The following is a 24,616-nucleotide window of genomic DNA, read 5'->3' on the forward strand; positions in this document are numbered from 1 at the left end:
TATCTTAGCAAAATTTTCCATTTTAAGATTCTGCTGTCCCTCAGTTACTCTAGAATCCATCAATAACTAAATAAATATATTATTCTTGGAAGGGTATTGTGTGTGTGTGTGTGTGTGTGTGTGTGTGTGTGAGATGATATCTCCTCATTGGCAATCTGTTTTTGAGCTTTTACTTCTCTAGTGAAATTGAAATGCTCAGTGACTCTTGACTTCCAGGTAAGATTAGGAATGACTTTCAACATTAGCACCAGAGTTTATAATTGTATTTTGGCATCTAAAAACCAATAAAAATAAAACAATGCCATAAGGATTTACTGAGTGAAGTGAGCACTTATGAAAATAGTGTTAACAATATTATTTCCCAACCTTGTCATAAAATGAGTGCATCTGAATAAATACTGTTATAGCAACTACCATGTCTTAGAATTTTGCTGAACAATGACTACTTAATTATATTTACATGGTACATGCCTCCCTAGAATGGTACAATCGATGCCACTGAATAGTTCCAGCTTGCAGGACAGAAACTAATTTAAACAAAATATCAGCTATAAGTAGTTGGCAACAAGACATTGACCAAAGGTAACAGGTAACATTTTACATAAGGAAACTATAGAAAGAATTTCAATCAAGGTTGAGATGACAATAATAAGAGATTGTGACTGGGATATAAAGGAAAGGCAGCAAAAAGAGGAGGAACCAAAGTTGGGAGCTAGAAAAATGAGAGTTAGTAGTGTACCATAAATAAATAAGCCAGAGCACTTCTGAGTAAAGATGAGTTGTAAGAGAAAGCTGTGGTCCCTGGTGAATGGGCCTCAGGTGGTGCTGGCGGGTGAAAACAACCATATGGAATATCCAGTTGAAGAAGTACTAAAACTTGAAAGGACCTTAAGTGGATAAGAAATTTTAGGTACTTCATTAATTCAGAAATAAAAGCAGAGAAAAATTCCCCGGAGATAAGTAAGATCCTTCATAAGGAGATGTTACTGAACAGAAGTGGGGTTCAGGTGCCTGTCCATGAACACAGGCATAAAACAGAGGTTGGTGGGGAAGGCAAAAGATCTTTATTAAGAGGTTGCACAATTTGGGGGAACAGGGGGATCCCCGGACCTGGGCTCCTCTCTCACAAAACAGAAAAAAAAAATGTGTTTCCAAGAAGACTGAAATATAAAGCCAAGCCTAGAAATTTTCCCTGCATTCTTATTTGTCCTTTGGAATATAAGGTTGCTAGGCAGACTGTCTTTTGGCTTCAATTTTTTTCCCCTGGAGTGTGTGCATGTTGGACCAACACTGCGTTGCCATGCCACAGCTGTTCCTACTCCAGGGGCCCGGGGTTGCTGCCAACTGCTGCAGTCAGTCATGTAGGAACAACATGCATGGGGCCCATGCCCAAGGCTGTTCACACCCCCTGAGCCAGTGAGTAATCTGGCCCATGCATCCATGCGCTGAACTCAGAGCAAGAGCAGGGGCACAGTCTGGGACTGTCCATGTGGCATGGAGCTTCATCGTCCCATGGGCTGCCACCCAAGCACATGTCCATGGGGCAAGGCCCAGCACGTAAGACTCAGCCTAGGTGCAAGCCAACTGTGGGCCAAGCACATGAGGGGAAGGAGAAGGGCCTAGTTTCTGCCCTACTTTTGTTTAAATCCCTGGGCCCAAAATTCCATGTGCTCTAAAAACATCCAAGTTGCCTAGTCAATACATCCTTTTGCTGGGCTGGCAGGTTTGCAACTCCCCCTTCCCCATATTCTAGAAGGGAGTAGGAAGGTTTATTTCCACCATCTATTAACTGTGCCAGTCTGTGCAAAATCCGTGCGAAGTATCCCTCTGTCACCATGCACTGGCTAGCTCAGTTGCTGGGAAAACATGATGCTGCCTCACTAGTTTGTTTATCTATTAGCCGGGGGCAGGGGAATCTACTAGGTGCCATGCTGCAGTTTCAGTCCTGTTGCCTCTGGCATTCACAGGACACCTCCTTCACTCTGGGGACCCGGGCAGGCACTGGTATCATTCATCTCCTTTAACACTTCTGAACCTTTGTAATTTTACAAAGGGAGATGGGCAAAGGGCTTATTTTTTTCATTACTACTTTTTTGGCCATGTGCATATCCTACCTATCCTCAGATCCAGAGAACAAAAATTCAGGGGATCTGGAGAGGAGGAAGATCTTTATGTGAGGGAGAAGAATTTTGTAAAGTCCAGGTCAGTTGGTTGTCTCTGGGAAACAGAGTACACATTGTCCAAAGGATGGCATTGCTGGATAAGTATGCACCCTTGTATTTTCTAGGTGACAAATTTGGCAAGAAGGTTAGAAGTCACAGTCAGAACCACAGAAAGGTTGGGAATAATTCCATCATGTCCAGATTAAGAAAGGAGATGCTTCCTTCTAGGAAGGTGTTTACTAAGTGTCATACTCTCTGAAGTCCTTTTGTCCACTGCATTTAACTTAAATTAGGCTGAGAACAACATTCTAAGATTCCCTTCCTCTAAAGAATTGTGGGCCTTTTTTGTCTGTACCATTAGGGCAGAAAAAGAAAGTAGTTTTAAATGGAGCTGATGGACTGCCTCATACTTTATTACCACCACCATTGAGTCCAGTCAAACTGCTGAGTCTCAGGAGGCAGCAATATAGATGGGATTCTAAAGTGAGACCTATATTGTGTAAACTAGTACTCAGTAATGAGGTCATAGGTATACATTTTATAAAAACAGAAGAAAGATCATAAATGTTAATTTATACATATCCCAGTATCTGAGTTTGCAAGACTCTCATTTGAGAAGATGTCCAGTTGTAAGGCCTTTGCTGGAATGACATTAAATAACAACAATTTGACAAATTATTCTGGCCTATAAATGAAACATTTCTGGTGATGTTGTTATATGCCGATGTAAAACTTGTATGGCAAATATGGAACTTAGATCATTTTCCAAGTAAAAATGAAACTTTGAAGATAGTTATCTGAACTAGAGTCCAGTATTCATAACCAAACTCTGTGATTTTTTTGAAACGTGTTTTTTTTTCTTTAAGATTACCTTCATTGTCATCAAAGAGACTGCTAGTTTTTTTTGTCTGCTTATTTTAATAAACACAACAGGAACAGAAATTAGTTATATACAGTGTGTGTGTGTGTGTGTGTGTGTATATATATATATATATATATATATATATATATATATTTGGTGCACTGTATATATAACAGCAATATATATATATATTGCTGGGATTTTTATGAAGAACCTTTAGACTGAGCTTTAGTCAACCTTTTAGGGCACAGAAGTCAAACCCCATAACTGTCATACAGCTTTGTCTGTCATACCTATATTCCTCAAGTCCTGAAGGTTCACAAAATGCCTTAAGTTTGCTTCCATATCATCTTTCAGGAGCGTAACCTTTGTTCTTTATCTGAAAGACTGTTATGAACCAAATGACCAAATAAGGTATCAGGCCATTTCCCCAGTGGCCTTTTATTAGCATCCAAAGTCAATTTAGTTTCTCAAGGTTTTCTGGTATAACCAGAGTCGAGGCATGTGTCTTTTAGGTATGACATTCCAGTCAGGGTCTTGGTTAATAAACCACAATTAAACACTGGTCTTACTGGTTTTATGCAAAGAAACTTTATGCCATCACTCATTAAGAATGCAAAATTTTGGAGGGATCAGATAGGGAAAAAATACAAGGCAAAAAAAAGAAAATCTTTTTTCTTCAAATATTTACCAAAATTGTATTTTTATGCCTTATACCTTTTATTTATAAAACCATAAAATTTTCCCCAACTTAATGTGAATTTTTACCTCTTGGAAATTCTAATTTGCTTTCCAAGTAGACACAAAAACAAAATTTAGAGTAAAGACAAAATTTCTAAAAGGGGGGAACTAGAACTAGCCTTAGAATCTTGTCCCACACCAACGGATATTCCAACCAGTATCCCAAATGACCTTTATCAGGTCCAAATGGCACAAAAGTCCCAAACAGCAGAGACATGCTCTCATACCAGCCAGGACACTAACCAGCACCATGTGGCACAATGCCCCACATGACAGAGACATGATTTCTCATTAACTGAAACACCAACTGGCACCAAATGGCACAAAGCACCAAATGGCAGAGACAGAGGATTTTTGGTGCACATAAAGTAGCACAGTTCAAACCAAGTTCCTAAAAGATAAGTAAGTAAGCAAAGAATAATTGTAACCATGAGCTGATGTTTATGTTTTTTAAGTTTAAAATTTTCACAACCTTTTACAATTTTCACAAACCTTTTTGTAACTTTCAGAAACTTTCTATGTACCTTTCTAAAACTTTCACAGACTTTCCCATTAATTCATAAACAACCATAACTCCTTTCCAATACTTTCCTTTTAACAATGGAAAGGACCATACTCTAACTCTGTATCAGGCATATAAAAGCCCCTAGATTTGTAAACTTATTTTGTAAGTTTTTGAAGCATAGGTCATGCAAAAATTCTATTGTGCAATGACCTGAATGCCTGGATATATGGGCTTTTCTCCCACTTCTCCAACCATTGGCAATATAGTTCCAATTTCATGATGATATAGTAATTTAGGGAACCATATATGGGCCATTTTTTCCCATAGTCCAAAATACACACAGGCCAAGCCATGTTACAATAGAAAACCAATTTCTCCTCAGACATTACATAATGGCTGTACCTACCCCAGTCTACTAAAATTTCACACAGTGAGTCCACAGCAGTAGCTGCACAAAACTTCTCCTAATGTCCCAAATGTACAGAATCACAACTATGATCAGAAGAATATAGGCAAACTGGGAACATGCCAGCAAAAGTTGAACCCACAACTTTATTTTACAAGCAGATTTTAGGACCCTATTTTTGCCAATTTGTATTGCAAATCATGGCCCCCATAAGATTAAGCCCCAGAGCTTGGACAGTTCTCACCCAGTCTTAGTCATGTGGCTTTCCTGGGGACACATGTGTGGGGTTGGAGTGCCAAATAGTGGCACCCAAACAGTGGCCACTCAAAATTCAGGTGATCCTCACCCCATCCTCAGGTCTCCTTACCAGACCTTTTTCCTCAGTGGCCCACCAGAACTCAGGCAGTTTTCACCCAGACCATTATTCGTGGATTCTAGAACGGTCCTCATTCGATGCTGGTTCGTGGTCTCCAGAGTGCAGTCAGTCCCCTATGGATCCCATTTGTGCACTTACATGTTCTTCCTGAGATCCCAATTAGTAGTCCTCCAAATGACAGCTGCCCCCATCAAATCTCAGTTGTGCAGAAACCTGTCTGGTGTGGTGTCCATATTGCACATAGTCAAAATGATGGGTGTGGCCTGCTAAGTTCCCTGGAGCCCAAATGGTGCAGTGCCCATGTAGCTTATAGCCAGAATGACAGGCATGGCTTACCATGTGGTACCATAATGGCTCTATCTGGACCCATAAGGCAGAGTGCCCAATCCCTACACTGCATGCCCTTTTGAATCACCCAGTCCTGGGGTCCCTTTCTTCCCCAAACCTGTTTCCTTCCACCATCTGGTAATCCAAGCTACTGGAGCCCTTGAGCAAGGGTTCAGGAAAGTTCCCTGAGATTGGGAAATCCACACAGTTGCATTTTTGGGGTTCACCTGCCTCAGGCAGCTGGAATCTGACTAACGTTCACAGAGTCCCATATGGGTTGCCAAACTGTTGTGGATGAGAGATGAAGTTTGGCTCCCTGCTGCTAAACACAAGCATAAAACAAAGTTTGGTGGGGAGGAAAAAGGTCTTCATTAAACAGTTGCACAGTTTGAGGGAGGAGGAACTACCTGGATCTGGGCTCCCTCTTCTGCAAAATACAGAAAAAACACATTTGTTCCCCAGAAGACTGAAACCAAAAATCAAGCCCAGAGATTCCTCTATTCATATCCCTCTTTTGGAGTATAAGGCTTCTAGGCAGACTGCTCTTCTGTTTCAGGCTTCCTCCCTGAAGTGTGCACATGTGGGGCCCCCACACCCATTGCCGTACAGCAGATGTTTCAAACTCTAGGGCCCAAGGCCGCTGCCAACTACTGCATTAGGTCATGCAGGTTCTCTGCATGCAGTTCACTGGACCCTGTGTTGTCAGCTGCTTACAGCCTTCTGGCCTATATATACATCCATGCACTGAACTAAGTGCAAGAGAATGGGCATGATATTGGACCCAGCCATGGTATCCTACAGGCCACTGCTAGGGCTCAGGTCCCTGGGGCATGGCCCAGTGTAGGCTTTGGCTTGGCTCAAGCTGACCAGATTGGGTGAGCAAGGGGAAGAGAAGGACCAAGTCTCTTCCCTCCCTTCACTTAAATATCTGGGCCCAAAATTTCACGCATTCCAGAAGCATCAAACTTCCTAGCCAATCTGTCCTTTTACCAGGCTAGACTGACAGGTTTGCACAATCCCCTTCCCCCATGTTCTGGAAGGCAGCAGGAGGGTTTTCCCCTCTGTCAGTTACCCTCACCAGCCTGCACAAACTCCATGCAATGTTTTTCTCTGACACCACGTGCCCCACTACTGTGTTTGCCAGGGCAACACAATGCTGCTGTTCTGGTTCCTTTACCCTTAGCCCAGGGGTAGGGAAATCTAGCATGTGCCATGATGTGGCTTCTGTCCCACTACCTCTTGTGTTTCCTGTGACCCCTCCCTCACTCCAGGGGCCTGGGTAGTACCAGAAACACCAAAACTATACTAAATTAGGGTTAATTTGCTATAAAAAATAAGACAAGGCTTGGACATTAAAAAACAATCCAAGTAATTAATCAATGAACTGAATAATTTCAATTTGATGACAACATGTCCTCCAAAAATTGACAGGAGAAACATAAGCAAGGAAAAGTAGTGTAATTCTGATCAATGGTAAATGCACTGTAATGCAAAATTTCTAGAGAAATATTATTTTAACTTCACAGGATGGTTCAGCATCCCCCCTTCTCTCTGTTGAAACCATGTGTCAGTGCACCTGGTCTTCTAACTCAGCAGCCCCCAACCTTTTTGGCACCAGGTACTCATTTCATGAAAGACAATTTTTCCAATGACAGCATTGGGGGAGGATGAGGGACAGGAGGCAGAGCTCAAGTGATAATACAAACGAAGCTTCACTTGCTTGCCCACTGCTCACTCCCTGCTCTGTATCCTGATTCCTTACAGGCCACACACTGGTCTGCAGCCTGGGGATTGGGAGCCCCTGCTCTAATTCACATATCACAGAAGGCACTGCCCACTCATGCAAGACAGCTCTAGAGAGAAGAGAAGGAAAGAAAGAAAAATCTCCTATAGCTGCTTAAATCAATTAGGGAATGTTTTTATTTCTAAATATGAAGGAATGACCAAGCAGTAGTAGACATTTTAAGCAATCCCCCTCAAAAAAACCATAAAGAAGAATCAAGAGATGCAATAGAATAATTGAATTTAATATCAATACAAAATCAAGATTCACTAAAACAGAAGGAATTAGAAAATCCACAAAAGATGATGGAAATTAACAAAATTTTTCCCCATCTGTTGGTAGGTTGTAATTGGCCTGGCACCCAGGGACTGTGTGTATGTATTTTTAGTTAATTATGTAAACATAAATATATTGCATATTTATTATAAATAACTAATTTATATGACCAATTTATATTACCACATATAATTTTATTATGGTATCTGGTATAGCATGAATGATGAGTTAAAAGAAAAATGGAAGAGAGACCAATATGGCAGCTATTATACTAGTATGGGGGAAAGTTTGAAAATGTGAATGGAAAGAAATAACAAATTTTTGAGATGTTTAAAAATTATAGGTTTATCTTTAAAGCATCTATATTTTCTAACCTTGAAGAGTACTTAATAAAAAGTAGTATAACAAAACCCCTAATATGATTTTCTCTAGGAAAAATAAAACATATAATGTAAATGTATAATTTTTGTTTACTTCTAATTTTTATAAAAGTGAAAGTCAGCCTTAGCTGGGTGGCTAAGTTGTTCAGTCATTGTCCTGTATACCAACAAAGATGCAGGTTTGATTCCTAGTCAGGGCACATACCTAGGTTGAGGGTTAGACCCCTGGTCAGAGTGCATACGGGAGGAAACCATAAATGTTTTGTTCTCACATCAATATTTCCCTTTCTTCCTCTCCCTTCCTTTCTCTCTAAAAAAATCAATAATAAAAAATATCCTCAGTTGAGTATTAAAAACATAAATGGCAGTCAGGCCTTTATTTTGCCTTTGTCTGCTTGCCATATTATGTTCCAGATATTTATGTGTTATCTTTTATGTGTCTGCTTTATTTTTTAAATAAATCCTTAAATACAACTTACCAAATTTGCAAAATATGCCAGCATTTTAACCCACATATCTTAATTTTCCACAAATGTATACATTTAAAAGGAGTTACCCCTGTTCAGAGTTGTTGGAAATTTTATAGGAGGTAATGCAGTCAAATAAGTACTCCATATTTGGAATTCTTCCCTTTTCATTATCACTTTGACCCACTCCAACTTAGAGTGATATAGTGTATGTATAATTAGATCATCAAAATAAAGAATGTGAGCACTAATTGATTCACTTCCTGACATATAAATCTTCACAAAAAATGACAAACCAGAAAAAAAACACATGCTAAAGGTAACTGAATTTCCTTATGCTCCACTGCAGAGCCACACTTTGTGCTGAGCAGGACAGGGGATGCTGAAGAGGGACAACCAAACGAGAAAATTATACATCCCAGTCTCAGCTGTTTCATCAGTAGTTTTTCATGAAAATTTCTCAAAATGGCTTTTAAACAGTTATTGGAAACAGTAAATCAAACTATATATTGTTAAATATATTTTAGAAAATTGAAAATGTTCTATGAGGCCTTAAACGGACATGTAAACAAGAAATATTTATGAATAATGCTCAGTAAGAAAATTATAAACTACAATAAAAATTCCACATTGCAGTGGACTTGTATTATATGTAATGTGAAATTCTTACAGATATTATGATTTGGAAGACATGAAGTTATTTCAATGTCTTGTAATGTAGTCTAATGTCTCTAAATTGAATGTGCTTGTGTCACTGTGTGTTGCTGTAAGAATAGTGTCAGGCATATGTTGGACACCTATTTGTTAAATTTAAAGAATAAACCAGATCAATACATAAACTTGCTCACTGAACCTCTCCACTATATAAAAGACATTTCAAAATTTATGTGCCCAAAATGAAATTATTTATTCCTGACTTCATACAGGCTTCTATGTCGATATGTCACATCTAAGTAAATGGCACCAACCATATAACTAGATGCTCAAGTCAAAACCCCAGACAGAGATCATAACTATGATGAAGAAGCTTTTACCATGTCAATCTTTTGACAAGAAAAACTATAACAGTTAGATAATAAAAAATAGCCTGTTATAGTAAATAGCATCTGAGTGAACAATGACTTTGTGTGCCAATGTTCTGGGAAATATTCTGGATAGTTCATTGAGGTGACATCCACATACTGTGAAATGCTTTTCCAAGTCCTTAATTCTGTGAGCTAGAGGCTGTGAAGCCAGAGGGTATCCATTAAGAACCAGAATAGCCAGAAGAACTTTTATTGTGCCATAAATCTGACAGGACAAACTTTTAAGTTCATACCTACAAAGCTACAATGAGTTTAGGGGTCAAAATTTTGGAGCAAGAGTACTGAAGAAAGTTTGACAATCTAGATTTTAATTTTAAACTGTAATATGAAAGAAGCAAAGAAAGTAGAGCTCAGAAGAGCTTTCATCAGTTTTAAATAAATGGGGGACAGAAAACTGTAGTTTAAAATCTGCCAAGAGGGAGGATTGCTAGCAAACATATTAAGCTCTCACGGGGAGGCCTGCAAGACTACCCTTTGGGCATAGAGACTAAATAGAGATAGACCAAGCATAGTGTCTAGACATAGTTTGCAAGTCCAAAGAAACTAATCTTTCACTTATTTAGATTATTGTTATCAACTTAAATATACTAGCAAAGTAAGGTAAGCATATCATAAATAATATTATTAATGGTTAATGATTTGTGTAACTAGTAGGGAAGAGTAATCACATGAAATATTAAATTATATTTTCCTTTGATTTCAGTACCAGATTTTATATTATTCTTTAAGTAATAATTTTTAGTTGGTATTTTTTTCTTCCAAAGGTAAAACAGAAGATAATGAGTAGAATGATCTAAGGCAAAACAAGCATATTGTCAAGATTATAAATATAGAGCATTATAGTTAATTCTGGCCTATGTTAATCTCTTGCTATAAAATAAACTACCTTCTTTTCCCTGATACTCATTGTATTAATGTGAAATAATTCTTCAAAATTAAAAATGAACAATTTATTTAATTGATAAATGAAAACATCTGTATTTCAATTTATAAATTCCATTTATCATTTGATTAATCAAGTTTAAAAATTTTTATTATACTTATTTAATTTCAAGAAAAAAATTAAATATATCAGTTCCATCTTTTTTCCCTGAAGCTTTTCTTCATCATAAAGAATAAGTTTTTACCAATATGAATAAAACTGCACTACAGTGCCAATTAAAAATAATGGAAATTGTTCATCTAATTCACCACTGACCAATGGAAAATTTTCCCCATAAGAGTAATGAAACACATAAAACTCACTGTGGGAGAGAAACTCTTTAAGTAGACTGCTTTTATGAATTTTTGGCACCTAAAAAAACAAAGAACAATGATATTTAAAAACCATTTAACTTATAATGAGTATTTCAGGAGACAATTTAATAAAATGTTATGCAGATAAAAAAGGGGAAAAAACAGAATTTGAGTCAAAGAATGATGTAGACAAAGAAGAAATAAATTGTCAAAGTTGGGAGTGAAAAACAACATAAAAATACTAAATCACATAAATAAGATTATTTATTATATAATTTCCTTGCTTGGCACTTTGCAATTGAATGGATTTTTTTCTATATAAAGAAAGAAAGTAACATGCAGAATGAAAGTACTGTAAAACATCCCTACACACAAGGACTATGGGGTTTCAAAAATTGATATAATACTTTCATTTAGACACTATGTAACAAAAATAATTGCAAATTTTTATAGATTTCATCTTAAATTAATCAATCTCAAAAATGAACATTTTATCTTTTGTCTTCTATTATAACACAATAAAATACTAAAATAATCAAAATTGGAATTTTACTTAGATTACCAATATCTGGAGATAGGTTAAAATTTAAAGCAGGTATAGCCCGTTTTCTGCTCAAACTTTTTTTAAAGATTTTATTTATTTATTCTTTGAGAGAGGGGAAGAGAGAGAAAGAGAGGAAGAAAACCATCAATGTGTGGTTGCCTTTCATACACGCCTACTGGGCACCAGCCCACAATCCAGGCATGTGCCCTGACTGGGAATTGAACCGGTGACCTTTTGGTGTACAGGCCAGTACTCAGTCCATGAGCCACACCAGCCAGGGCTCTCCTCAAGCTTTTTGAAGCTCTCCTTATCCCTTCTAACTTTTTTTCAGAAAATGAAGTTAATATATTTATACAGTAAGTATATGTAGCTTTTTATACATTCATTATATCTTAAAAAAGCTTTAAAAAATAAAAAAAATATTTTTGGAGGAAATATTATCTAGATTTTACCCTACACCATGCATGAGTTTAAAAGATGTAAAGGATGTAGAATTTGTGTATGTGTATATACCTACACACACACACACACACACACACACACACACATATAAAGATTTTATTTATTTATTTTTAGAGAGAGGGGAAGGGAGGGAAAAAGAAAGGAAGAGAAACATCAGTGTGTGCTTGTCTCTTGAGTGCCCCCCACTGGGGTCTTGGCCTGCAACCAAGGCATGTGCCCTGACTGAGAATTAAACCAGCAACTCTTTCTTTGCTTCACAGTCAGTCCAGCGCTCAATCCACTGAGCCACAACCACCAGGGCATGTATATTTTTTCATAGCCTTTCTGCACAGTTATTGTCATTTAATCTTGTTGTTGTCACCAATGTTAAAGGCAGAATATATACCAATCACCATATATTTTTTGTTTGTTTCCTCAAATTTCTAATGTGTAGTGTCATTAGAAGCCATCTCCTTTACAGTTCTACTGGCACTGATTGAGGCCAGGCTCTCATCTTGAACTCTGTGTCTATTATAACAAGTCTGTTAACAGATCTTCCTGTGTGTGCATTCTTGTTTTGCCAACCATCTTTTTCATCAAAATCAATAACTGACTTTTAAAGTTCAGTGTAAGTCACTGATCTTTTCTGGTGGAAAGTATTTTTTCCATTTTTTATGTATTTTTATTTTATCTTTAATATATTTTTATTTTTCAGTTAGTTGACATACAATGTTATATTAGTTTTAGGTGCACAATGCAGTGATTAGACATATATATAACTTACTAAGTGATCACTTACATGAATCACACCCCCACCTGACACCATATATAGTTATTACAATATTATTGACTATATTCAATAGGTGCTTCACTTTACGTCCCCACAACTATTTTTAACTACCAATTTGTACTTCTTAATCACTTTATGTATTTGTCCCATTTCCCTCAACCTACTTCCCATCAGGCAACATTCAAAATGTACTCTATATCTATGAGTATGTTTCCTTTCTGCTCATTCATTTATTTTGTTCTTTAGATATCACATGTAAGTGAAATCATATAGCACTTGTCTCCTCTGACTTATTTCTCACTCAGCACAATGTCCTCTAGGTCCTTTCATGTTGTTGCAGATGGCAAGATTTCAATATTTTTGTGACTGAGTCACATTCCATTGTATATATGCATCACTTCTGCATCCACTCATCTACTGATAGGCACTTAGGTTGCTCCAGTGTCTTGGCTATTGTAAATAATGTTGCAATTAATATATTGATGTATATGTCTTTCTGATGTAGTATTTTGGGTTTCTTCAAATACATACCCCAAACTAGAATTGCCTGGTCCTTTTTTGCTTCTTGTTACAGCCTTTGTTTTAAAGATTACCTTGTGTGGTATAAGAATTGGTGCCTCAGCTTTTTGTTTGTTTGTTTGTTTCCATTTTCATGAAATAGCTTGTTTCCTTTCTTTACTTTCAGTTTATCTGCATCTTTCGATCTGAAGTATCCTATACACAGCATATGTATGGGTCTTGTTTTGTTATCCGCTCAGGCACTGCATGTCTTTTGAGTGGAGCAATTAATCTGTTTGCATTAAAAGTAATTATTGATATGTTTTTATTGCCATTTTGTTATTTACAATATATTATTTATCATTGTTCTCATCTTCTCAAAGGAGAAGACCTTTTAACACTTCTTATAATACTGGTTTCATAGACGATTTTTATTTGTCCCTTGATTCCATATGATACCTTTTCTGCGTAGAGTAACCGCGGTTATAGATCCTTGTTTTTCATCACTTTCATGAAAAATTGGCATTATTTCATACCAATTCCTTCTTGCCTGCAAAGTTGCTGTTGAGAAATCAGCTGACAGTCCTTTGGGAGCTCCTTTGGAGGTAACTGCTTTTCTCTTGCTGCTTTTAATATTCTGCATTATTTTTAACCTTTGGCATTTTAATTATAATGTGTCTTGGTGTGGGCCTCTTTGGGTTTATCTTATTTGAGACTGTGTTTCCTAGATTTGTATGTCTATTTCCTGCTCCAGGTTAGTGTAGTTTTCTGTCATTATGTTTTCAAATAGGTTTTCAATTTCTTGCTCTCTTTCCTTTATTTCTGGAACCCCCTTGATGTGACTGTTAGTAGGCTTAAAGTTGTCCCAGAGCCTCTTTACACTATTCTTATTTCGGGGGGATCTTTTTTTTTTCTGTTCTGATTTCTGATGTTCCGATCGGGTATCTTTTGACTCTTTATATTCAAAATTGCTGTTTATGTTCTTTGCTTCATCTTCTCTACTATTGATTCTCTGTAAATTATTCTTCATTTCACTTATAGTATCCTTTATTTCTGACTGGTTCTTTTTTAGAGTTTTTATATTCTTTTTTAAAGTGTTAAAGTTCTCTGTAGTTTCATCTACTCTTCCCTAAAATTCACTGGGCAACCTCATAATCAGTGTTTTGAACTCTGCATCTGGTAGAATGTTTTTCTCCACTTTGTTTAATTCTTCTTCTGGAGTTTTGTTCTGTTTCTTCATTTAGGATATGTTTCCTCATTTTTGCATTTTGGCAGCCTCCCTGTGTTGGTTTCTATGTATTAATGCATTAGGTGAAGCTACTACATCTTCTGGGCTTGGTAAGATAGCCTATTATAGTAGGTGTCCTGTAGGGTCCAGTGGCACAGTCTTCTATCATTTGAGCTGAGTACTCCAGGTGTGCCCCCTCCTCCCTTTTAATGTGGGCTGTGTGTACCCTCCTGTTGTGGTTGGGCTTTGATTGCTGTTGGCACATCAATGAGAGGGATTTACTCCCAGGGAAGAAGGATTGGCCCCCAGGCCAATAAGCTGCAAAGACTGGCAGCAACTACCTTAGAGGATCAGCTGTTCAGGGTCCCACCCAACAGAAAAGGACATATTTTCACAGGATCTGATGCCCACTGAGTCAGCCCCTTGAGTTTGTCACTTGTAAAGGTGGTTGGGTGGTGCTTCAACATGGTCTGAATCTGTGCACTGGGTGCACTGGTTTGGGGATCTCCCAAGATTGCAGAATAAAGTGAGCTGCCACTTGTGTTCTTCCTAGGGCAACCCAAGATGGGCTGCAAAGTGATCTGCAGATGGCTGCTGGTACTGTTAGGCTTGGAAGTGCCCAGATGAGGCCAAGCTGAAAATCATGATGGGCTGCCACTTGTGCCTGGCCTTGGGTTACTTGGCAAGTGGTACAGGGCATACCAAGGGAAAATGCTGCTTATTTGAGAGATTTCAGAATAGTCTGATACATAATCTAAGACAGAATATGGAAGTCACTTGAAACACCTTGAGTGGACCCCTAACTTGGTAGGTTGGGGTTTTCAGGGAATCACCAGAGCAAAGCAAACTAGGTTGATGGAGATTCAGATATGCTTCCTGCCTTTCAATTCTGTGGGGGAAGAACTCAGAAAAGGAACAATGGCCTCCTCCAGTATTTTTGCCTGGGAGGAAGCTGTCCCTATAGCTCTCGCCCTGATGCCAGAAAATTTATTTCCTTTCCATATGTCCCTAGTGCCTTTCAAACTGCTGCCCCAGTGTTGGAGCTCAGAGGAAGTGAGTCTGAGTAAGTCCATGCCAAGGCTCTTTAAGAGGAACTGCTTGGGACTCCAGAAGCTTCCATCTTTTTCAGCCTTAAATTTTGCTGGTTTTACAGCCCAAAGTTATGCAAATGTCTCTTGCTGGCACTGGAGCCCTGGACTGGGGGGTGGGGGAAGCTAGTGTGTGGCTGGGACCCCTCACTCCTCAGAGAGGACCTCTGCAGCCCAGATATCCCCCTCAACAGTTATCTGTCACATGTGGGTATGGGACCAGCCTGTTCTGTATCTCCATCCTTTCTACTATGTAGAAGTCTCAATGTGGATTCTTCTTTATATCCTTAGTTGTAGAACTTCCATTAAGCTAGATTCTACCAGTTCTGAATGATGGTTTTCCTATAGTTGAGTTATAACTTTGATGTGGTTGTGGAAGAATGCAAGTATTGCATTTACCTATGCCACCATCTTGACCAGAGGTCAAAGAAAAATCAATCTCTATAATACTGTGTTACCTCTACTTTAAGTAAACATATCTCAATTGAGCCTTACAGTCTGCCTTCCAAACTCATTTTCTACTATACATTTCCATGCAGCCCCCACCCCAGGTTTTCCATTTTACACTTAAAGTTATAACTGTGTAGCAACCCAAGATGTATTCTTTCCTCAGCCTAAAATCCCCCCTTGTCTTTACTCATCCTGAAAATTTGACAATTCCTTAATATTCATTTAGAAGTTTTATTTGCTGTTGGGATTAGTCATTATTTACTCCAAATGGAGTCAATCATAATTTACTCTGTATTAACACATTCACAAGCTAATTTAACTTTACCTTTACTATAGCATTTATTTTATAGCAGCTGAGGTAACATTTGTTTGTCTGCATGCCTCTGGCATCTGCTACATTTCCAAATTCTGATGGGGTGCCACTGTCTTTTCTTTATTGACATATCCAGAACCCTTATCAGGGTACAGTGGGCAATGTAGGCAATCAGTTATTGCTCAATTAGTGACAATTGATGTTTTTACATTTCTAACCTGTCCTATTGGAGATCCTTTTTCATTCCATGTTTCAATATCATTCAATGATGGATATAAAAAGACTCAGATTGTAAAGAAATTTCTTTGTAAGGAAAGCTAACAAAAAGATGATTATTTTTATATATGATTTTATGTTTTAATAAATCTACATATTTTGCCTGTGTTAAAGTATTTTATTTTCTAAGGTTGACAATATTTATGATAAAATTATTCCCCCCTCTTATCAATAATTTTGTTTAAACAAACTAAAAAAGTTGTGATGATAAATAGAGATCACACACTTTGGAAATATGTTAAAATATTCTTTAAAGAACTTAGTATTTAAAAAGACTAAGTCTCTTTCAGGGAGTTAAGCTTATCTGTGCCTATGGAAACCAGGACTGTGTTTCATGGCACGCAACAGTATCCCATACCACAACCCACTGCCACCCGCAAGAAGGGAATAATTAACTGGGTATATGATTACCTAAAACTTCAGTTTTATAGCATTTTTAACCCTTTAAAATACATTCTCCTTTAAGGAAGAAGAATTTAAAAATATACTTTTTTCCTCCTAAATGTTATTTATATTTTTACCATCTACATTATATAACATAATCTTATGTTGGATAGTAAATATAATTAATGTCTTTTCATTTTGTTTTTAGTAATTATTTTTATAATTAGAGGCTTTGATTTCCTTATGTTCTTCTAAGAGACAGATAATATATTTTAATATCAACTAGAACCAAGAAGAACCCACAAAATAAACTCAATTAATCAGTTTAATATCTATCTCCTTAAAGTCAGCAAGCCCTTAGACCCTGATTATTTAAAAAGAGTACTTCAGGATCTCAAATCCACTCAATTACTGAAGGAAGAGGCCTGACACCAACACACTAATATCAATGGCTTCTTTATCACAAAAGCCATCAGCTTAACTTCACTTTCAATTACTCTTGTTTGATCTCTACTGAAATTAATGGCGTAAGTTAAACTGGAGTTTACAGATGTGAATTCTAAACTGTAAATAAACTTCACTGCCCAAAGTCACACATTTTAAGAACAAAACTTGAATTCACATTCATATTTTTTTAATCCTAATTTGCTTCAAAATAAAATCCTAAAAGAAATAGGAAAGTTGAGAGATTTTTTATCATGATACCACAATTTAAGTTAGTGAATATTCTACATGAACAAAGTCTGTCCCATCATTTGCCAATGATTTTACTTTATGGGGGTGGGGATGACTGTTTGTGGAAATTCTTCCAAAAGGCAGAGGGTATATTTCACTTCCTCTCTCACTGGGGACACAGCACATAATCTAGTTATTTTCTTAGTGACTACTCACTATGATTATGTATCTCCATTCTTGTTCTGTGCTAGAACACATAGCACATTTCTGCATGTGCATGAGAGTTTCTGTATTCCTCACCATCAAGCTGTCAGCAGTAACTTGGCACTGCTGTCAGAATGCCTTTAACCAACACCCCTCTCTACCTTCTCCCACTGCTACTTTGTTGCTTCTAATCTAATGGCAATTCCTAATCTAGAGTAAATTAGGAAAATAGGTAATCCATCTTTTTAGGATTTATGAGTCAAATAAATCTCAGAATGGGAGCTGAGTAGCCTGCCTAATTTCAGGGGTTGTACAGCACATTTTGCATTGTTCAGTTTACAAACTTTCACGTGTTTCACTACCTCCCAGAGGGTGTTAGATGATGAAAGTCTAACCTGGCATCCCACAGAAGTAGTTTAAAATGCTGTTCTTATGCAGCTGATCTGAAAGTATATGACACACCAACATTTGTAAAAATAAGTTGCATTTGTTAAGTTGGTAGTTATTATATTAAACAATATAAAATGAATAATATTGTATGCACTGTACCAGTAATCCAGTTAAAAGAGTACAGTTTCACTAACCGCATCTCCTGCAATTTAAAATGAATAAAATACTTTTTAGGAGTAACATACTTGTGTCATAATTTAAGTTATCTTTGAAATTGCTAAATTCTCTAACATGATTCTGTCCTTAAAAGCAAATACACTTTAAGAATGATTGATGGCTTAAGTCTTCTTGGAAAAATTTTTGTTCCAGTTTGTGCTTTACATAGTTTTCCAAATACATGTGTATATGAGATTCTTTTAAAATTTCAGTCCTTTTTAAAATTAACTTTAAATTAACTAGTAATATCTAATTTAAATAAATTTTAATTTTTATAAATATTCAAATATTAACAACATAAATAACTTAAAAATTAGTGTTGTGTTCTATATTGAAGAGAAAATTACTCCTGATAATATTTTAATGTCTGCTTTCTATACATTTCATCCTAAACAGAAATATAATTTCTCATTTATTTGAATCAATTGCATGTGAAAAGAAGAAAAAAAACATAAGGAAAAAAATCACTGTGCTCCACTTTAGAAAGCATCAAAATTCACATGTGCTTTTTCATTTAGAAGGCATGGATTTTTTTAAAATTTTAATTGAAGGAGAAAAACCTTTTAGTGGGATTGTATCATTTATCACATTAGTATTTTAGGCAAGTCTTCCTTTGCATCAGACCATGATCTCTCCCTTCAGGCCTACAAAATGAGATGTGTATAAACTGGATTGAAAGATTCTCCTGAGACTGTATTATTCAGATGCAAAAGGTTGATAGAAAAGGAAAGCAAAGGGAGTATATAGGTATAGTTACTTACTCTTTGAACTATATTTGATAGGCTAGGGGTGGTAAATGCATATGTAAAAAATGATTGCCAAATGATTAAGATATATAATATCTTAATCTTGTCTTTCTCTTGTCTTTCTCTACCTGTAACAAAGCTGATGTTCAGTTGCAGGCTCAGGCTGAACATACAGATTGGTGGTAAAGGTTCTATGGTTGAACATTAAGAGAACACAGAATGAGGTAGCTAATAAGTTCCTATGGTTATTGATATCCTTGTGCCATCATATGCATGATAAAATATAACTATCACTTTAAATCAAATAATAAAAATAGCATTTAAGTTTTCAATGTATGAAAATACAATATGAGGGAGGAGCCCCATAAAAACAGAATTATTTTCTGGAGGGCAGGAATTGTGTAAGTACAGGTTCCCCACTAGATGAGTGTTCTAGAACCCTGTCTGTGTTAGTGTACCTGCTGGTATTGTTATGAGAGGCTACATTCAACTTCAATGAATTTTTCTGGGAAAATTATTTCACTGTGCTTGCCTGTTTCATGATGGGTGATACATGAGCACACCTGCCCACACCATTCTAGTGTTCAGCAGCTTTTAAACAAAAATGTCATGACCCTCTTACCCTATCCTCCCTACTCACCCAATCTCATACCAAATGACTCTTTATTTGTTTCCTTAGATGAAAAAATCCTCAAAGGGAAACATTTTACTGATGTGGAAAAGGTGAAACACACACACACACACACACACACACACACACACCAGCAGAAGCACTAAAAGGCATCAAAATCAACAAGGTAAAAAACTATCTTGAGCAATGGGAAAAAAGTCATCATAGGTGTATTGCATCAAAGGGAGACTACTTTGAAAGTGACTGACATTTAAACATGTAAGAATAAATACACAATTTTTTATAAATAAATTCTGTTTTGGGGTCCCCCTTCATATGATATGGATTATCAATAAAGGACATATATATAGTAACTTTGTTTAAAATAGTGATTTATAGATATCTACAATTTTGTATATGTCTTCATTAGGGTAATACTATGATTTCCTAAATATTTTCAACTGTAAATATTATGGATTTATATAAAGCATTTTAAATGTTTGCAATTATCTCTTTCAATCAGTCCACTAAAAGAATTGAATATTGATTAGAAGTTTTCTGAATTCAACTATCATGTGGTTCACTCTGGAACAAATATAGGTAGAACAGGCACTTAGTTGGTAGCATGAAGTTTTCAAATGAGTATGAAGTTGGTGAAAGAGTGTCAAGACATGACTTACCTGGGGTTTTGAGTTTCTGTCATCACAGATGCCCAATTTTCCTAGTTTTGACTTTTCAGGATATCTAACAATTCCATATAACCCCTCACATAGTTTACTAATTGCCCCTACAACAAGAACTTCACCCAATTCTTCCCTTAATCAATTGGTAGTTTTATTTCCTTGTCCGTTTGTTTGTGTGTTATTTATTTATACTCTCAATGTAGATTACAACTAATGCCACATTTGCATTAAAAACACGAAGGGGCACTAAGCCAATCTCTATTTTTGAAATAATAATTAAATAGGATAACAAAGCATTGCATTTTTTTATTTACCTCTCATCCTAAGGATAGGGCATTATTACAGCAAGCTTCCTAGCATTTGCATATTTTCTGATGTAAAATAAGCATATGAGATGGTATGTTTGTTCTGTCCTTTGAAATGATCCCAAAAGCCTGGTTGCAACTTTCTTGCCAGTACAAGATTAACACCATATAGTGTATAATTTTGAGTTTGATATGCTATCTTTCAGACAATAAGGGTATCAACAAAATTCAGAGACAGTCTCTTCTTGATTCAAATGTTAAAAAAAAAAATTCAGTAGCTGATTAATTCCTGCCTCTGGGAAAAAAACAGGGATTTTGGCAACAATGAATATAAGCTAGTTCCTCTGATATATTGTATTAAATAGCCTGTGGGATGTCTGTGCTCTCCCTTTGTGTTCACAAATTCCCTATTCCTAACTACCGTGATGTTTTGCATAGGACCCAGGACACTTTAACTCCTTATTTTGGTCAGCAAGAGATCTCTGTAATATTGTGTCTTTCCTATTCACATTCAATTGTCCAGAACTTCTCAAATTTTAACAAGCATATGCAAACACTGAGGATCTTGTCTGGGAAGAGACATACGATTCTGAATTTCTCAGATTCTTGGTGATATCAAGAGTCCTTGTCCACAGGACACATTGTTAGTTGTGATAGTGGAGACGCTATAACCTGGACTGATGTTATACTTGGCTGATTGGGGGAAATTAGTCACTCTAGTCTGGCAAAATATTTTTTAAAATAATGAGCATTTAGACACTTTTCCTTACTTTTCACTCCTTATAAAAATAAGTGAGTGCTTTATAAAGCCATTTTTCTCAATGCCAGGTCATGTATTACTGAACTACTTCATATGAAAACATGTACATGACTTAAGGAATCATGTAAACTCAGTGCTTAAAATAAAAAAGAAAAATTATACAAAATTTATATTCATGAAATATAGCACTATTTTCAGTTTTACTGGGATAAAATTTTTGAAAAATTAAGATATTTAAAGTATATCATGATGATTTAAATATACATTGTGATTCTCCCATCTAGTTAATTAACATGTTTATCACCTCACATATTTATCTTTGTGTGTGTAAGACCATTTTAGTTCTACTCTCTTAACAATTTTAAATTACATAATAGTTTTATCAACTATAGCTGCCATTTTGTACATTAGGTATTTAGACCTTATTCATTTTATAGCTGAAAGTTACAATGCTGTTTTTTTTCTTTTAGTTTCCTCTTAGGAAATAATACTCCACTCACATTGTTGTGCTATACATATAATATTTTCAATTAGATACAATGTTTGAAATTTAAAAAAAATGAACAATCTATTGTGTTTTATTGGCACCTCACAGCATTCAGAAAGGAATCTGGAGATGCTACTTACCCTGACTCTGAGTGCCAGCCTTTGGCTGTATTTCTAAAAGATCGCACCAGGGTCTGGAAAAGGACATGTGTCCTCTCCTTGGACCTGACCTCAGGACTGCACATGTCTGCCAGGAAGCTGAGATGATCTTCACATTCCCTCTCAGGAAGGAAACCTTTAAGTGCTGTTTTAGAAAAGAAAAAAAAATATATGGTGGAGTTATTGCATTATTCTATTTTTGAATTTTTAACAATTGTGGACCGAAATTTATATTTCAATTTATTTAAAGCAGAACAGTTGTCTTTATCTTCTATTTGTTTTTATTTTTAATTTTTTATTTCCTCATTTCATTTTTATTGTAGCAAAATGCACACTATGAAATTTACCATTTTAAGCAAATGGGGGTATAGAGTTCAGTGACATTAAATTTATTCATGTTGTGCTATTTGTCTTTTAAATTCAAAAGCCAATATTTTTCATAGTATCATTAACTTTAATCTTTTATGCATTATATTTTATTTTATAGATCAATAGTTTGCTTTTCCAAATTGTCAGTATTTATCATTCTATATAGGTCATGATCATTTCAATCTGCAAATTTGTTGCTCTTGAAAGATTTTTTAAGCATAAGAATAACTAGGTGATGGTCTAGTTGGGATTCTTAATTTTAGAAAAACAATTAAAATAGTAAAGACATACTAAAATATGACTTTTCAAATGCCTTCTCATTAATTAGTGACTGGCTGGATGTGTAATATTAAATGAAGGAGAAATACCCTATTAAATAGGCCTTTATTTAGAATCAAATCTCTCTAGTCCTGAACATTTATTATTTTTTGTGGTACAAAAGCTATTTAGAAGTATTTTAGTAAATTTTATTTAAAAAAATAAAGTAAAACAAAGCCAACACAGCCTCCAAATCTGTCTAGTTTATTCTCACATGGTATCTACTTTGGAAGAACAAGCTCAAACATTGAATCAGTCAGTTAAATGTTAATGCTGCACATTGAACTTTCTCAGCCATCTTAAACTATAAGAGAGATAAGAGATAGACATAATAAGTTAGAGAAGACAAGCTAAAAAATGTTAAAGGTGTTTAAAGAAACTGATATAGATCTGAAAAAAGCAAAAAAAGGAAAAGATAATTGCCACGTAAAAATTTGAAGGAAGATATATTAACTCATAATCTTCTGACTGATTGCCTGAATTGAATGAAGAATACAGATATGTTGAACTAAGAAAGGTAAAAGTCTAGGCTGAGGAACCAGCATGAAAAAATTATGCACAGTCCATGAAGGGTTTAGGAAATGATGTAGAATATAGGCTGAAGGATATAGGAATATGATGATGTGATAATTCTGTATTTCCTAAGCTGAAGGGATGGTAGGAGGATGCTGCAATTAACTAAAATTGGGAACAAAGGAGGTGAACAAGCTTCGGAAGGAAAAGAATGACTCATACTTTCTATTATGCTGAATAGGATTATGATTTTATTTTATTCTCAGCTGTAGTCAATTTATGCACATATACAAGGCTATATGCCTATATATATAAAATGTGCATTTATGATAAATGCCATTTAAATTCATCTTATAAAACAGCAAATTCAGTTGACAATTTAACCAAAATAAGCACTAAGAACTTTCTCTTTTTTTGGAGCCTCAACATAAAATTGTAATTTTCTGTTGAGAATACTAAATCTTTCATTTTTTTTCTCATATCCTACTCATCTTTTGTCAATTGGCCTGCACAAATAGATCCTAATAAAAAGAGCCAACATATAATCATCTTTTACACAATATGGACAATTCTGCCATCATGTTATCATCTTATTTTAAAATGCAAATAGAAGAGCTGACTATTTGAATATAAGAATATAATAGCTGAAAAAACCAAATTAGATATCTGGAAGTCTTCTCCTTGCTTTAAAAAAATTAGTTTCTAAAAAATGGTAAGACACAAGTATAGAATAAATAATTAGAACAAAAACATTTGCATGAGTTGGGTGTGTGAGTGGGAGGGCCTTTTCTGAAGAGCTGTTTTCCTACAGAGGTGAGAAAGGTTACCTTTCTCTTTCTTTTTTAACTGAATTGTGAGTTAAATGGAATTGTCCATGAATCATGCTGTTTTCTTTTTGATCGGTATATAGCAGTTATTAAAACAAGTGAAGAAGAGAAATATATGAGTTTTAAAGAGAAAGGACAACCATGCCCTGGTCGGTGGGGCTCAGATGGTTGGGGCATTGTCCAGTGGACTGAAAGGTCTGGAGTTTGATTCCCACATCAGAGCACATACCCAGGTTGGCATACACAAGAAGGCAAGCAATCAATGTCTCTCTCTCTCTCTCTCCTCCCTGCTCCCCAAAGCAATGAAAAAATGTCCTTGGGTGAGGATAAAAATAATAATAATAAAATAAATAAGTAAAAAGAAAGGACAATCATAATAACTGTCTAAAATGTAAAGATACATCAAATAAGATGGGACAGAGCAGCTCAGCCACCAAATTGACTTAAGTCTCCCAGCTTCATCACACATGAAGTCTGTGAATTTGAAAGAATTTATAAACCTTTCTATGCCTTGTTTTCCTTATAAATTAAAGAAGAAAATAATGTCTATCATATTATCATTAGAATTAGAGCTACTATATATAAAACATTTGTCTTTAGTGATTCAGTGCTGAATTTTAGACCCTGGTTCTAGCAGTGATAGAAAATCAGTGCTTTAATTTTATGAATATTCTAAGTACAAAGCATGTTCAACATGGAAAAAACAAGACCAGTACAAAAGCAGGTATTTTAGAACT

The sequence above is a fragment of the Phyllostomus discolor genome, chromosome 4, assembly GCF_004126475.2.
Source record: "Phyllostomus discolor isolate MPI-MPIP mPhyDis1 chromosome 4, mPhyDis1.pri.v3, whole genome shotgun sequence".
Classification (NCBI taxonomy): Eukaryota; Metazoa; Chordata; class Mammalia; order Chiroptera; family Phyllostomidae; genus Phyllostomus; species Phyllostomus discolor.